This window comes from Balaenoptera ricei, chromosome 13 (assembly GCF_028023285.1).
Source record: "Balaenoptera ricei isolate mBalRic1 chromosome 13, mBalRic1.hap2, whole genome shotgun sequence".
Taxonomy (NCBI): domain Eukaryota; kingdom Metazoa; phylum Chordata; class Mammalia; order Artiodactyla; family Balaenopteridae; genus Balaenoptera; species Balaenoptera ricei.
This window is the reverse complement of record NC_082651.1, coordinates 52,812,153-52,829,862: the sequence shown is the minus strand read 5'-3', so window position 1 is coordinate 52,829,862 and position 17,710 is coordinate 52,812,153. Positions and strand designations below refer to the sequence as shown.

At 39.5% G+C, this 17,710-nt stretch overlaps 1 long non-coding RNA gene across 9 annotated transcripts in view; it reads left to right on the top strand.

Moving 5' to 3' along the window:
• LOC132377184 (uncharacterized) overlaps positions 1–17,710 on the top strand; it is a 624,644-nt gene that overhangs the window by 572,408 nt on the left and 34,526 nt on the right. For all 9 annotated transcript variants that reach the window (XR_009506566.1, XR_009506568.1, XR_009506565.1 and 6 more), the window contains one exon: positions 13,469–13,589. This is a non-coding gene — a long non-coding RNA (uncharacterized LOC132377184). The remainder of the gene's footprint in view (positions 1–13,468; positions 13,590–17,710) is intronic.

Sequence of the window (17,710 nt, the reverse complement as noted above, 5' to 3'; positions counted from 1 at the left end):
AGGCATTTATTAGTGATCTAATGCAACATAAGTTGCCTCTGGTGTTTATTGACTGTTTCTAGCTGGAGGCACAGAAATGCACAGGCACTAAAGGGTGAGTTACTGTTGGTTGCTCCTCTCTGGACCAGCAGGGACCTGGCGAGCTCTTGGAGGACAGTGTGTCTTGCATCAATCAACAGTGACCCCTCTGGCTGAATATGTACAGGCATAAACAGGCTCCAAAATTAGCCTCTGTTTTCCTTAGCTGGATGGATGGAACATGAAATGCAATCACTGGAGTGGGAGGAAATGTGTGTGTGGTGCAGGACTGAGCTGTACCCTGGAAATCCAGACTGATCTGTGCTGCCCAAAATAAATCTGAAATGATTGTATTTTCTATGGGCCTATTAAAGTATATATATTTAATAAGTGGCCATCATGGAAGATGAGGCAGGGAATGGAAGATGTGGGGACAGAAGAGAACGGACAGAGGGAAAAATAACCAGAACTACGTGTTTGATGAATGAATTAAAACAGAGCAGGAGTGGCTTAGGACTAACTCTAACCTTTTTCCGAAGTGTGTATTCATGAGATGCACTCTGCTCTGGGCAGAGGTGTGAGGTGTGGTATTAGGCCAGCTGATCAATTTTTAATACCATCTAGAAAAAAATGTATGTGTTTATTAACAATTTCATTGCATATTAACTTACCTGAGCCTGCTAAAGATCTGGCTGAACCCCATAAAAGCTAAGAATCTTGTAAAAGTTGCCCTTCCAGGATGTATTGAAGGCACCCGAAAAGTAGTGCTCTTGTTTTTAAGAAATGTTTGCATCTACTCAGGGATTCTTCTGCTTCCTTCTTAGTTGTAATTTCTCCTTTAGTCAAAAAAGGAAGACAAGAGAAGGACTCTCCAGGTAAAAGCATACTTTTGTGCCTCACATTTCCTAGGTTTTCTATGTGGTCTAATAGGATTCATTTCAATGCCTGCTTGAGAACCATTAGTACTCAAAAAGGCTGGCGAGAGAATGGGAAATCCATGAACTCAATATTGTTTCCCATGTTAAGACGCTTCCTGTGCTTGTTTTTTAGAAGGCATAAGACCATTGAATCCTGTTCCAGATGGGTGTGCTTCAGAACCACATCCAGGAGCATGGGGTCATCCCAAAGCCTACCAGAAAGTGCGGCTAACACAGCACACCCCCAACCCTGCTTCTGCCAAAGCAAATCCAGAAGGCCTGGTAGGCATCACACATGCTTCAACTCTGCAAAGCTATTAGAAGTATTCCTTTCTCAGAGTTTCCAGGCCCTCTCAGGATTATCTTCTTTGGGGGGACAGATGTGAACCTCAGAGGCTGGTGGTGGTCTGGATACACTTGAGGATTCCTTCTTAATAATAACAGTTAGCATTTATGGGGCACTTAGTGAGGGCCAGGTGCTGTTGTACACACTTCACATATACTGATGCATTTAAATCTCTCAAGAACCCTATGAAATAAGTTCTATTATAATCCCCATTTACAATGAGGAATTTAAGCCAAAGAGAGGTGAAGGTCATATAACTAACAAGTGGTAGACCTGGAATCTGAATCTGAATCCCTCTGACTCCACATTATAGGCTCTTAACCATTAAAACCTACTTATTCTGCCATAGGCTGACACTGGAGAGCCTGGAAAGGGAAGATGGACACTTTGCCAGCAAATTATATATCTTTTAATCTTCTAAGTCAATCCAAATTGGGAACGCATTCTTAGAATATTTCCTTCTTCTGGGATCTCTGGGTCCTCCTTATCAAACAAACAAACAAAAAAACCTAAACACTACAGATAGTTTCCAGATTTAAAGGAGTTTTCCCAATTAGGACTCACTTCTAGGACAGCTCTTAACGATATAGGTACAGGAGGTAGCCTCGGGGTTCCCACCAAGCAGACCAGTAGCTCCCAGGTACTTGTAACTCTATCGAAGGCAGTCCCTTGCTCTTAGCAGCAGCAAAGGATGCAGAAAAATGTCCACCTGAAGGGGTGTACTATGTTGCCACACGCATGGGTTAACGTTATAAAATTGTGAGCGTTCAGGAATGCCAGGCAGTGATTCCATTTGCTTCTGTTTGCAGATTCATACAGGAAGGACCTTTGAAATTTACGTATGTGAAGATACAACCTAGTTCCTCCTCTTGTGTCTCCTCCCGGTCCCCCTCCTCCCCCTCCTCCCCCTACCAATTCACCATGCCTTTTTAAAGTCATTCAAAGTTTTCAAAGTGCTTTCATATACATACTCCATGCTTTATGTCAGGTCAGGGCAAAATTTTATTGCATTTGGCCAAAGGCCATTTTGAAACTTTCAGAGAAAAAAGGAGATGCAACGTGATCTTTGAAATAAAGGGATTAAAATAGAGCAAAGTTAAAGTTAGAAAGGATTTATGAGTTTAAAAAATTATATAGGGCTTCCCTGGCGGCGCAGTGGTTGAGAATCCGCCTGCCAATACAGGGGATACGGGTTCGAGCCCTGGTCTGGGAAGATCCCACATGCCGCAAAGCAACTGGGCCCGTGAGCCACAACTACTGAGCCTGCGCGCCTGGAGCCTGTGCTCCGCAACAAGAGAGGCCGCGATAGTGAGAGGCCCGCGCACCGCGATGAAGAGTGGCCCCCGCTCGCCGCAACTAGAGAAAGCGCTCGCACAGAAACGAAGATCCAACACAGCCAAAAGTAAATAAATAAATAAATAAATAAATAAATAAATAAATAAATAAATAAATAAAAATTATATAAAATAAAAAATTTTATACATATACAGAAACAGGACTGACTGACCAAATACTTCACGTGATTTTAAAAACAGCTGGGGTTTAGACAAAAACAACTAGAAGATATAAACAAATGATTTAAAAATAGCATTTATCCATCTTTGATTTTAAACAGCTAATACGTGCTCCTTGCAGAGAAATTGCTCCTCAGTGAAAAGTGAAAAATCAAAAATATAAACATCTGTAATATCATTATGCAGAAAAAAACCATGATTATGTTTAGAATACAATCCTCTAGTCTTATGTTACCCATACACACACATGCACACATACACACACACAATGGAGCTGGAAATTTCTTTACGCTACGCTCAAATATGCAGAAAATAAATGCTGCCCTTTAATTTCTAGAAACTCTGATCTGGCCCATGTAATTCCACTTCATTGAATGGTAAATACAACTTACTATCCATTAGCAATACTTCCGTCACTTCTGGATTGTAAGTCTCCTTTCATTTTAACATTCAGACTAGTCCAAGTTACGATGGCTTATAGAGTCTTCTTTGAAAGACTTAGTCCCTTTAGGAAAATGCTCACTCTTTCAGATTGCCCCCCGCAGCCTCACTTTTCTCTTCCTCAAGATGATGTCCTGGTGTCTGAGAGACAAGGCTATAGCTAACACAGACTTAAACTTAGAATGACTTGTGAAAAGAGGCCACTCTTCTGAGATGACCAATGTCAAAAAGCTCCCTTCCTCCAGATCAGTGTGGCCTGCACCAGGGAACATGGTTCTCCAGGTGAGGGTGATGCCTTGGACCTCACATCTGTGCACAACCTTCCCAGCCCTAAGACACATCTCTGCCGAGGGGCCTGCTCTGTCTCCATGGAAGCAGAAGGAAGGGGTGCTTGGGTCCTTGTCCTGTGTCTGGCCCTGCAGGTCTCTGTAGCAAGATCTCTCCTGGGACGGGATGCTCTTTGCCCTGCAGGTGTCAACATCAGGTTTGGCTTGGGACCTGCTCTCCTGTTATGTGGCCAGTACTTTAGAAACCCCTAGATGCCTCTGACTTGTCTCAGTTTTTGCTGATGCTTTTTGAGTCTCTGCCACATAATATCCAGCCCCTGTCCTGGAAAGTCCGCCCGGAATGTCAGCTGAGGAGGCACCCTACCTTTTATCACAATCCCCCATGCTAAGCCCGCCCTGCTCAACTCAGCCCCTCCTGAGTACTTTCTTGGGGAACATAAAGAAATTTCTGGGTCTTGCCTTTGTCACATGGGAAGTAATAATAGTTTATAGAATATAAATTCTCTTCCTTCCTCTTTCTACCTAGGTGGCTCCACTGGGTTTCTTTTATGTGGCCATCCCCTCATTATACATCTAGTAGAGATAATTTCAACTTCTGCTTGAATTAGAACTGTTAAGTTAATGGAAGGTCAAAGGCACAATGGAAGTGATTTCAAGAAACTTTTGTAAAATTTACAAATTTACAGCGTGTATTCTGTGTCTGGTCCCAAGCTCACACTTTCTCTTTGTAAAGACGTTGAGCCTCTGTGGAAGGGTTTTAGTGCCAAACTTCTTGAGTCCAAAAGAGCTTTCAAAGGAATTATTTGATTCAGGGATTTGGACTTCTGCTAAGTTTATATTTATTATCTAGAACAATGTTTGGTGAAAACCAACAACAAGATATACAGAACCAATTCTAGCTGGTGATTTATATAGTTGGTTGAAAGTTTGCACTTATGCTCAAATTCTTACATATTTATTTTTTAAAATAAGAAGCGCTATTTGCAATTGTTACGGAGTTTGAATATTAGCCTTTTGAAACTTATGCAAAGTGAAAGAGCAGTATCTTCAACGTTGAGAAGATAAGAGGTTTTCCTCCAGTTAATTAAAGGAGCAAGAATTATGGAACTTTATAGCCATTTAATTATGTCATTAGGTAAGAGTTGGCCGGCGAGCGGGGGAGAAACTACAGTGAGCTACCCTGTAGATTGAGTCTGACCTTTCAGGGCTCTGCCAACGCTCTGACTATGACTCACTGTATTTTTGAAAGATTGTAACTAGATTGGCACATTTGTTAAAAAGATATTCAGTAATTAAGTTTAAAATGACATCAGTACATAGTTTTCTAATGGATTTTTTTTCTGGTTATAAGTGCTAAACATGGACAGTTGCCTCTGAATATTAAAAGCTCAAAGAGGAAGTTTGGTGTGGTCAGTAGTATGGTCCTCTCCCTTCCTTGTATGGACACCTATGTCTGTTAAATTTCTCTCTCTCTCTCAGGATTCTCACGTGTCAAGTGGGGAAAAAAAGTAACACTTTTGCAATACTAATTCTACCTGGCATTACAGACTTATTTATTTAGTCCTATGTACCAAGGCCTTTATTTTCCCTCATTTAGTCCCCACAACAAGCCTGTGAGGTAGGTTTGTTATACCTGTTTTACAAATGATGGAAACTGAGCCTGAGAGTTGTTAACTGACTTGCCCTAGATCCTATAGCTAATGAGTCAGATTCTACCCAGGCATTCATGACTAAAAGACCATCCTCTTATCTGCTCTGACTGGCTACCTCCCGCCCCTACCCTACCCTGCCCTACCCAATTTGTTATGAAGATCAAAAATATAAGCTATTTTCAACTAGGCACATCCTTTTCAAAGAATTTTTCCTCTATATGTATTTTCAGTTATATTTTATTTCTTTGCACCATTGACAAAAATATATAAAGGAAGACAATGAAAAATAACAATTATGACATGTGTTGACGATCATAAAAAAATTTAAAAGAAGAGAATGTAATTATGGCATCTGCCTATTTGCAACATTCTTTGATTTGCCTTCAGTTTCTGTCAAAAGAATCATACAATTATTTATAGTTTTCATGTTAGAATTTGTGGTTGGGAGGGAATTATCTATGGTTTTCCATGATTTGTATCTCAGTTAATGAAGAAGTGTGGCAGAGTTCCTATTAATGTGTCCCTTGAAAGAAAAGTTGTCTAGGAGATTCCATGCTCTCTTACTAAAATTGTCTTCCTCCAAAAAGACATATACCTACCTGAGAAACAAGTTCTTTTCAGGAAATATTAGAATAAGATTTGCTATTAGAACACCAACTCTGCATATCCCTTCAGGATGGTGGGAAGATCAGCTGGAGTGGAGTGATAAAGAGAGAAGGGAAGATAAATAGCATTCAAAGACTAACTTGTACTGTCATTGGCACCATTTAGTCCTGACAGATATGAGAGATTAAAAAATAGAAAGCAGATATAAAACAAGCACTTTGGGGGATATACATTTACTTCACAAATATAATTAACCAAAAGTTTTCCAGCTATCTTAAAAAATGACATCTACTAAGAAAACTTTAGAATCGACCACATAAACTTTTGAACCCTTGGCCTCAGGACACCTTATCTTGTCCAATCAATCAACCCACAAGATTTTATTTTATTTTTTTAGTTTCTATAAAGTGTTCCAGACTCTGATGATCCTTTGTCCCTTCACACCCTTGCTATGTCAGACCAAATTCCATCCTGTTTTCTCCTTTATTATACAATTTGGTCTTGTTTTTACAGTCTAGACTTTCTTCATTTGCTTTTTAATTTCTCTTTACTGACTCCAAGTGCCTTTGAAAAAAACAAAGCACTTTTAACAAGTGGACAAACTGCTTCAGTCAGTAGATTCTGCTTTTCTTTTTCCCAGAATAATTGCTGTTTTGTGTTTTCTTGCCATTTCATCACTTTTCTTGAGATTGTGGTAAGGTGTATATGCCATACTCTGAGAAGGAGTCTTTGAGGACTATGAACTCCTTTTTCCCTTTTCTAAGAGTACATATCTGGTCATCTTTCAGGAGTTTTCTTTCAGGGATATACTGATATTTATTTTTTTATATTGGATGTAAGCATAAACAAAAGCATGTTTGGGGAAATTTCTCTCACATCATTATCCTCATTCTTTACCTCCTACTTCCATTTCAAATTCCATGCTTTGTTGGTCCCTCAGTATCACTTAGATGTCCTACTTTTGTGTTCTCATGATGTATTGTTCAACTGTAGCACTTACCTTAAAGCAACATAATCAGATTATTTGCCTTCCTTTTCCAATAGACACCTTGGTAGCAAGAACTATGTCTTACTCAAATGTTTCACCTCCAGGATTTCAGCACAATATATAGTAAATACTAGGGGCTGGGATGGAAATAAACTGTCCAGTGGAAGTACTGCCTTAAATTAAGGGTGGGATGTTTGGGTTAAAGGAAAGGGTTACTAAGGAAGAATAAGAAAGTAAAATGGGTTGATTTGGAGAATATAAAAGGCTAAAAGACAAGTTCTGTTGAGAATATCTGCGAAGTTCCTGTTTTGGGGTTTTTTTTGTTTGTTTGTTTGTTTGTTTGTTTATCTGTGGAAAGAGAAGAGTACCATGTTCTCCAAGGCTGATCCCAAAGGCACAACCAAGCTCCTCCCAAGTTAGAGAGTTTTCAGCCGAGTGAAGAAGTAAGTAGAGGCTGCATTATTTGCTATCATGTAAATATCTTTTGTAACTTAAGGCAAAGTAGGGTATATATCATCTATGAGCTCTGAAAGTCAATACATTTGAACTGACATGTATTGAGAACCCACTTTGTGCTGGAGCGACAGATACAAAGACAACTGGGACATTGTCTCCTAGTAATTCTTTTTTTCTCAACCAAATAAACTACTCCAGTCATCACAGCTGTCTCTCTATCAGCCATCCACAACACCACTCAAGGAGATCTTTAAAATTTTCTTCTGAAGAACTCAAATGGCTTCTTTTCCTATAGGTATTCCATTCTTTGCCCACTGTGAATTTAACCTTAAGTTTTCCGTAAATGGTATACCCAAATAGCGCTCTAGTAGATAGCTCATGTTGAATTGGTAATTTCTTACTATATGTTTTTAATTTATTCAGTTAAAAATATGTATTGTGCAATGAGTATGTGCCTAGAATGTTTCTGTCCACTGAAATACATATGTGGACAAAATAGAAAAAGTTTCTGTTTTCATAGAGCTTACATTTCCATGAGGGCAGATAATAAACAAACATGTAATCAGTCAGCATTTATCCTACAGTAATGCTTTGAAACAAACAACTCTAAAATCTCTAAATTGAAGTACCAAACATTATTTTTTTATTAGCAGTTCTGTGAGTCAGCTGGAAGGTGACTGACCTTAGCATGGTTCAGCTTATCTTGACTCAAAACTGTCAGCTGGTATCAGATCTTTCCCCCTTGTCTATTTGGTTTCTCCCTGGACCAGCAGCTTCCTGGGGCATGTTCTTCTCGTGGGGAATGGCAGGAGTGCAAGAGAACAAGCCAGAGCATGCCAGCAAGTCTAAAACTCTGCTTCAGTCACATTTAGTAATATTTCATTAACCAAGACAATTCACATACCAAGCCCAACATGAATGGACCAGAGAAGTATTTTTCATTCCTAGGTGAGAAGAACTGCAAAATTTATGGGAAAAAGTGTAAATGTATAATTTTATAATAGGAAGCAAATAAAGAATTGAAAATAATTCAATCTATTTACCCTCATGGTCACAATTGTTCAGGATCCTTCTGCATATGGGACATACTTATTGCCATCCCAAGAAACCCACAAAATCTCACTCAGTTTCAAATGATTCGTGTCAGGTATAGATGGAACGTCTCTTGATCTGGACATCTATGAACTGAATTGCATGTTAGCCACCCCACACACATTTAACATACAATGTTGGAATAGGGACAGGATAAACAAATTAAAACAGTTGTATCCAACAAGGAAAAAACTAAAGAAACAGAGAAGTCACTGGTCTATATCAAGTTTGAAATTCTGCCAGGTTCCACTACAAATATACTTTGGTTAGGCCCTGGTTCTGCACCTGGGAGTTTATCACCAAGATACTGTTATACGTGGGTCTTCACTCTGCTCTCAGAACACCTTCCTTTCTCAACTTTGGCTTTTCTGATGAGTACTGGGGAATATGCCCTTCTTGGGCAGCTGGGCTGATTTCTCAGCCTGCTTCCCACCTGTAAGATTTTGGGAGCCAGAGATCTTTATATATCTCAAACATAGTCTTTTTAAAATCCAAGCTGGTGGAAATTTTTCCAATACAGCTTTCTCAAAAACTTTATGGATTTGCTATGTATGATTCCAGTCAACTACATGTGTCAAATGCCTTACCCACAACTGTTTTGGAGACATGCTTCTTTCTGGATATAAGTGCAAGTACTTTGCATGTGTTAGTCATCTGTGAGTCATAAATTGTTTCCTTAATCTTCTCAGGGGTCCTAAAAAAGGGTGTGACAAACCACTTTCTTGACTTTGTCTTTACTTTACTGCAATGTTCTGATGGCCACACCTTTACATAGAGAGAAATGATTTAATGATTCAAACTTACAATTTCCAGAATCTCTAGGTTCTCTCAATTCCCCTCAATCCTGCTTGCAAACCATTTTTTTCCCAAGCTCACCTCTTTCTTGTAGTAACTTATCAAATGCAGATAATAGCAGCCAACCCATGTTCTGAACATTCTGCCTCAAAAACTTCCCAGCCCAGTGCTACAGGTACACTTAGTACATTTTTTTCTTTTTTTTTTTTTTTGCCTTCTAGGTTATTGTAGTCAGTAGTTTTATCAAATATTTTGTTAACTACAGTATATGGGTGGTTGTTTTTCCAGCTTCTTATTACAGTTTTTTATAGTTTTCTCTCTACTTACCACAAAATCCCAAACCAAATGATACATATTTTAAAGTTTTTTGACAGCAGAAACCCATTTCTGGTATAATTTTTATATCAACTAGCAATTGGCACGTTAATGATGAAATGACAAGCCTTATAACATGACCCAAATCTCAGAGGCTCAAACAGTAAGTGTTTATTTTCTTGCTAATGATTGAAGCAGCATTACTTCAGGTCATCGGGGGACTTGGTTCTAGGCCTCTGACTAGGTTCAGTTTTGTTCTCAGAGTCTCTTCATTCTTCTTCAAAAGTGGTTATTTATGACGTATTTTCCTTATAGGGAAAGGCAGGAGCGCCAGGATGCAAGCAAGACACACAGCATATGTAAAGGCTCTGTTCTCAACACACCTGCCAACATCAGTTAACCAATTTAAGTCACATAGCTAAGCATACATAACATGCACAGTTACATGTCACCTGGCATGGTTATTAGAGCAGGGAGGGAGTCAAGAATTGAGAACATTTCAACTAGTACACATGCAAACAAACAAACAAACAAATATCAACTAATACAAATGCTGTGAAGAAAATAAAGCAGAGTTTTACTTAGAGGATGCCTGAAAAGCTATTAAGAGTAGTTTCTTGGAGATGACATTTAAACCGAGGCTGAATGCTTTCCAGGCAGAAGCAGCAGACAGTGCAAAGACCCAGAAGCAGGGATAAGCTCAGGGTGATGGAGGAACTAAAAGTAAGTCCATGGAAGGGTGGTAAGGAGATGAAATTGATGAAGTAGGCAGAGATTATTTAGACCTATGTTATTATCACTGTTCTATGCATTATCATATAACTGGACATTTTCAGAGGATTATTTACCAAATGTTGAAAAAAAAAGCTCTTTTGTGAGTTCTCTTGGCTGTCATGATAAGCCATGAGTAGGGCAGCTGAAGTCAACCAGTCTGGAAAGTTTTATCCAGATTGAGCTGAATACTCAATTCTAAGTAATTTACCTTTTCCTTGGTTCTTATTGGAGTGTTGGCCTAAGTTGTTTCAAAGGGAACACCTGAAAATACTAAGAATTCTTGACTAGGGTGGTCCCAGCTGAAACACTGAAGAGGTAAAATGGTGGTCTCGGAAACTACTTGGCGTCTTAACAATTCCAGGTATTTCTTTCCCCCTGGGCTTCTGAGAGATAACTGGAGACATAAAGGAGTCCGTGCCTTCTTTTCCCCCTTAGTCTCACTCTTGGGAGAAACTTCTTATTCTTTTGCTCCCCAGAGGGTTTTCTAGGGCTAAAATAGTGACAGCCCTCTTTGTTGATGATATCCTTTCCTGGGAAGTCTTTGTGCTGGTCCTTGGGATATGACGCAACCCTTGGTATAAACCCCAAAGGTGCAGCCCACGCCCTTGGGAAGTTCATGATTCATTGGGGTGTGATATAAGTTCAAGTGGGGCACACTCATGACCACAAACAGTACGCTCACATATAAAGTCACTTATAAGTATCTTAAAATGTCACTCTGTCAGAAACACAGAGGTGCTGATGGCTGAAATGCCCTTGATCATGAGATCTTGAGGACTTTCTAGAAATGACCATTAATCTTGGTCCTATGTGAACAATTTGATTAAAAAATTGGCCTTTAATTAGCCAGATTTTCTTTTGCCCTTATCTTTGTATAGACTTAAGGAAAAGAAAGCTATTCTCCTTTCAAACACTTGGAAAAAAAAGTAAATCAAACCCAGCCACACGGAGAAGCGGCTGCTCTCCCTGGGTCACAACAACACCTCTACAGGTGTGCCCTTGACTTCTATTAAGAACGACCAGCGAAACAGGTGAAATCCCCAGCTGTAAATTTGCGCTGCAGCGTCTTTTATCAAGAAAGGGACTGCGTCTAGATGAATCAGAGTATGCTGGCTGGTGGAGCTCAGACACAATCATGTAGTTTTTCAGGAGAAGTAAATGCGACAGTGTTTATTTCACACACGTTTGTTTGTCAGAGGACTTCAAAGCAGTGGGCAGAGATCAGTTAAGCATGGCCACCTGTCCCAATGGCTGCACCTCTTCTTTTCAGGTGGGACCCGGGGGTCATTAGCACTGAGGCAGCTCATGCTCGGTTCAGCTCCTGTGCCACCAGGTAGGGCAGGAATCCTGCCAGGAGGAGGACTTGGGTCCTGGCTCCTAACCACCCCTGTTGGACTTCAGCCGGCAGCACTGCCCAAAGAAGATAGCAAACTGAAGGAATCTTCCCGCCCATGCGAGTGGCAGGTTAAAACCTATAGGACTGTTCAATCAAAGGCATTGCCTCGCTCTGTCCTGAGCTGCTGTTGTACGCTGGGACACATGCTGCTAGGAGACAAAGAGGACACGCGTTTATTTTCAAGCGCAGGACTTTGGAACCACTTGGGAAGAATATTCTTGATTGAGAACCAAAACACTCCATGATGCTTAACCAACCTGCAAAGTGAAAAATCAGCATCGGCCCATGCAGCCGGGAGGCAGGAGGAAGGACTTATACCCTGAAAAAAAAATTTTTTTTGAAATATCCCTTAAATGATATTTGTGTGCATTTGCAAAATTACCCCTTTCTGAATCAAAGTCTCAAGCTGTTTGCATCTGAGAACATATGTTGTGCCGCTAGACAGCCTCTCAGCTCGCCACCGCCCCTGATATCCCCCGCCGCATTGAATAATGGCCAGTTCCCGGAAAAAAGGTGCCGCAGCTCAGTCAATGCCCTGTAATAATATTTTAAAATAAATGATATGCATCATTAAATCACCAAGGATGACTAACTCAATTTTAGAAAACCCACAACTCCAGCAATCATAGTTACAGCTCTGATTTGAATATTTTCACTTTCACCTGAACAGCCAGTGGGAGCCAGTCAAGCAGATTCGCATCCGGGCTGTAGTCTCAGAGGAGCAGGAAGGAACCTGTGATTATGTAGTTACAGTAACGTCGGCTAGATGCCTCCCGTCCACCAGGGCTTTTTAGACTTTTCCTTCCTCCCTTCTTGCCTTCTTATTTACATATCACAGGCATCTTCTTTGTAAAGTTATCTTAAATAATTTATTAGATTGATCTTTTTAAAATTCTATCCTGGCTAAATGTCATAAGGAGAGGGGGAAAAAAAAGTCTTCTAAACTTATTTAAAGGTTCTACTGGAGTAGGCCAGTTACCTGCTTCACTGCTGATATTCTAAAAATACCTCCGTGTCCGTACTATTATCCATTCTTCACGTCCAATTGCTCTGTTATGGTAATAGTCAGAAGCACACCATGCAGTAATTACTTACAGCTGACTGAAGAAAAGAATATTCAACTCCCCCACTGTTCCACGAGAAGGTCTTTATGCTCTATTAACTCATTCCTGTTTATTAATACTCTACTGGTAATTCAGACTGCTGCCTCTTAGGTTTGTAATAGGAGGACTATTAAACAGCAATTACTGACCATATGGGTTGGCGAATATTTGTTGTTGTTTTTTTTTGGTGGGCTTTTCTCCCCCCACCTCCTTCCAACTTGTTTTTTAAGAAGCCATATTACAACATAGTAAGAGTAACATCACATCTGCATGAGATTAACAAGGTTGGCAGTATTTCTCCCTTAGAAAATGTGAATTTATTCCCAGATTATCATGGCTAGCTTAGGAAAAAGAGATCATGGGAGACGTAGGAAAATGTGGAAGATTGTTCACATGTGGGAAGACCCCCTACTCTGGATGAGAATTTGGCACTTGTGTTCCCTAAGTCACTCAGTGGGCTGTTTCTTACTGCCTTTGAGAAAGCACTGACCCACCCTCAGGCGCCCTCTGCTCCTGAAAACTAAGCATATTTACTGAGGAATCCAAAGCGAATACCATTGTCCCTTTTATGTTCCCCCAAGCATTTGGAAGTGGTCACTTTAAAATTTAACATTTACTCAATTCGTCTTCCAAAGAGCAGATACCTGAACCCTGGGAGATGACAAAAGGCTCCTCCTGGGAGAGGGATGGCATGAGTAATGGGTTCAAGTGAGGCAGGCAGGTGGTAAACCATGATTATGGTAATAATAACGTGTGCCTCTCTCTCAGGTAGTGAGCACTAAACATGTGGCAAGCATTAAACACATTTAAAGGGAGATGTGTCTTCGAGATACCTAGGAGACCAGAAGCTGATTTCCATTGGAAGATGCTGGGTTGTGATCCAGAGCAGGTAAGTTATTTGACCAGCAACCTCCACCAAGGTGGAGGCTGGGTACCGGGTTCCCTGACATAGTTGGCTCTCCCTCCAAAGCAGCTGGTCCTCTTAGTGCCCCTTGGGGCTTGTCTTCTACCTTCTCGCCTTTCCCATAAGGGGTGTTTCTCCGTTTGTGTCCAAATCCTTTTAGCCCTTCAACAAACAGTAACAAACCTCTGAAAACTTCAGCTTGCCCCAATCTCACCCCTTGCAAACTACCAAGCAAATTTAGCATTTACCTGTGGCAGGTGTTTGTAGCTAATCTAACACTCTTCCTTTGTTACCTGCTGGTGTTGTGTGTGGAAGTTTCTTCTCTCAGATACACACTAAATCCTTCAATACAAGGACTGTATCTTTTAGACTTTTTTCTCCTTGCACCTAGTTTGGTAATGGATGCTCAGTTGGTGTTAAATAAAGATTGGAAGAATTTAATGGAAATATGTAAAAGAAAAAAGGACATCAGTCCCTAAGTTTTCTTACACAGGGAGATGTAGAAGCTACAGTTTCCGGGGTAAGTTTGGAAAAAAACAGTAACAAAAATAAACAACAACAACAAAATGTCAAATCTCTGCCTCAACGTGTAACAGTACTAAGTTAATGGATAGAATATAATTGAATTGAATTGAATTGAACTGAATTACACTTGTTAAGACCCCAGAGCTTTTTCACGATATGTCTAAGCAACAGAGAAAAGGAATTTATTTCATCTATAACCTTTGGATGAATTAGAATCCTCAGTAACTTATGGCCTAGAGGGCCCTCAAGGGGAAGAGGGCTTCTTTCAGTTTCTGTGGTGGGCACTTTCACCAATACAGACTGACCCCAGGCAGGCTCAGACCTACCTGGTATGATCGGAAAGGCTTCGTGAGGCCCAGCCTGCCCTCAGATATCTCATAGATTGGAGAACATGTGGATTTACAATGCAATTTTGTTTTTATTACTATTGTTTTAAAGCAGGATTGTGTTTGTGTGTGGGGGGGTTGTTTTGTTTTGTTTGTTTGTTTGTTTAATTTGGCCACGCCGCTCAGCTTGCAGGATCCTAGTTCCTCGACCAGGGATTGAAGCTGCGCCCTTGGCAGTGAAAGTGCGGAGTCCTAACCACTGGACCGCCAGGGAATTCCCACAGGATTGTTTTTTGATTAAGCATAAGCAGGATACTAATGTAGATTAAAGTAGAACAGCTCTGATTGAAGACATGTTGGGGAGATGTGGATGCCTAACCTGATAATTCAGCTGATAAAACCATAGCGGTCCCTCTGGGAGACCCCAGTGTTCCTGGGAACACTATATGAAAAGCAGTTTTCTATTCCAACCCCCTTTTGATACAAAGTGTAGACTGAATCAAATCCACATGGTTAACTAACAACAAACGGCTATGAAATCCAGTCTTTTGGTTAATTAGCCAAGTTTTTGTTGTTGTTGTTGTTTTTCTGTATCACCTACCTGTGTTAGTGGATTAAGTCCTTCTCACCAGCAGGCCACTGATAATAGGTACATATGTGACATTGGAGGACTGGGCCGTTGGGCCTCCTTTTAACACAGCTGAGACAAGTTTTTTGTTTTTGTTTTTGTTTTTGTTTTTTTTTTTTACACACACACACTGTATTTTATTTTTACAAGAGATAAATAGACTGACACCAAGCATTGTACATGGATGACCACAACAAAAGCAACAATGATTGCAATTACCAAACATGAAACACACTCATACTATGTCATAATATTGACATTCAGTCCAGTAATCCTCCACTGTAACAGCTCCTTTACTTTGCAGTGAAAATTGATTTGTATATTCTTTGCCTCTGAATCCTTGTGGGATTTTTTTTTTTTTTAATTCAGACAGAAAGTCACAAAAATTATACTCATCCTCATCAGTTCACTCAATCCCATGTAATTAATTTTTTTTTCATCTTGATCTTTTGTTAGCACTTTTATGAGTTCATCAGTTTTTCATTAGAGTTCTGAAAATGCTTATTCATTCAGTTCAGCAGTACAGTCAGTTACCAGAAACCTGTACTTGTCAGAGTCTTTTCCATGAATTTCTTGAAGATGAAACCCTTTTATAGGAACATATTTGCAAAATCATCAGAGTACACCCAGAACTGTCTGTAAATGACAAAAGACTTAAAAATGACCACGGTTAAAGATTTGATGAAAGTTCATAATAATGCAGTTGACAAGAAAATTAGTTATTTCTGAGATTTACATTTTAAAGTAATAACTAGGATTATGACTTATAACATTATACCAGAACATATAAGATTTTTAGAAATTTCATGTAATGTCTGAAACATTTATATTAACATATTTCCATACATATTTCCATACAAACACAAATATAAGATTTTTAGAAATTTCATGTAATGTCTGAAACATTTCTATTAACATATTTCCATACATATTTCCATACAAATACAAATATAAGATTTTTAGAAATTTCATGTAATGTCTGAAACATTTATATTAACATATTTCCATACAAATAACCCAATGAAAGTTTAGTATTAGTTGTTTTGTTTGTTTTTTTATACTGCAGGTTCTTATTAGGCATCAATTTTATACACATCAGTGTATACATGTCAATCCCAATCGCCCAATTCAGCACACCACCATCCCCACCTCACCGCAGTTTTCCCCCCTTGGTGTCCATATGTCCATTCTCTACATCTGTGTCTCAACTTCTGCCCTGCAAACTGGCTCATCTGTACCATTTTTCTAGGTTCCACATACATGCATTAATATACGATATTTGTTTTTCTCTTTCTGACTTACTTCACTCTGTATGACAGTCTCTAGATCCATCCACGTCTCAACAAATGACTCAATTTCGTTCCTTTTTATGGCTGAGTAATATTCCATTGTATATATGTACCAAATCTTCTTTATCCATTCGTCTGTTGATGGGCATTTAGGTTGCTTCCATGACCTGGCTATTGTAAATAGTGCTGCAATGAACATTCGGGTGCATGTGTCTTTTTGAATTACGGTTTTCTCTGGGTATATGCCCAGTAGTGGGATTGCTGGGTCATATGGTAATTCTATTTTTAGTTTTTTAAGGAACCTCCATATTGTTCTCCATAGTGGCTGTATCAATTTACATTCCCACCAACAGTGCAAGAGGTTTCCCTTTTCTCCACACCCTCTCCAGCATTTGTTGTTTGTAGATTTTCTGATGATGCCCATTCTAACAGGAGTGAGGTGATACCTCATTGTAGTTTTGATTTGCATTTCTCTAATAATTAGTGATGTTGAGCATCTTTTCATGTGCTTCGTGGCCGTCTGTATGTCTTCTTTGGAGAAATGTCTATTTAGGTCTTCTGCCCATTTTTGGATTGGGGTGTTTGTTTCTTTGATATTGAGCTGAATGAGCTGTTTATATATTTTGGAGATTAATCCTTTGTCCGTTGATTCATTTGCAAATATTTTCTCCCATTCTGAGGGTTGTCTTTTCATCTTGTTTATGGTTTCCTTTGCTGTGCAAAAGCTTTGAAGTTTCATTAGGTCCCACTTGTTTATTTTTGTTTTTATTTCCATTACTCTAGGAGGTGGATCAAAAAAGATCTTGCTGTGATTTATGTCAAAGAGTGTTCTTCCTATGTTTTCCTCTAAGAGTTTTATAGTGTCCAGTCTTACATTTAGGTCTCGAATCCATTTTGAGTTTACTTTTGTGTATGGTGTTAGGGAGTATTCTAATTTCATTCTTTTACAAGTAGCTGTCTAGTTTTCCCAGCACCACTTATTGAAGAGACTGTCTTTTCTCCAATGTATATCTTTGCCTCCTTTGTCATAGATTAGTTGACCATAGGTGCGTGGGTTAATCTCTGGGCTTTCTATCTTGTCCCATTGATCTATGTTTCTGTTTTTGTGCCAGTACCATATTGTCTTGATTACTGTAGCTTTGTAGTATAGTCTGAAGTCAGGGAGTCTGATTCCTCCAGCTCCATTTTTTTGCCTCAAGACTGCTTTGCCTATTCGGGGTCTTTTGTGTCTCCATACAAATTTTAAGATGATTTGTTCTAGCTCCGTAAAAAATGCCATTGGTAATTTGATAGGGATTGCATTGAATCTGTAGATTGCTTTGGGTAGTATACTCATTT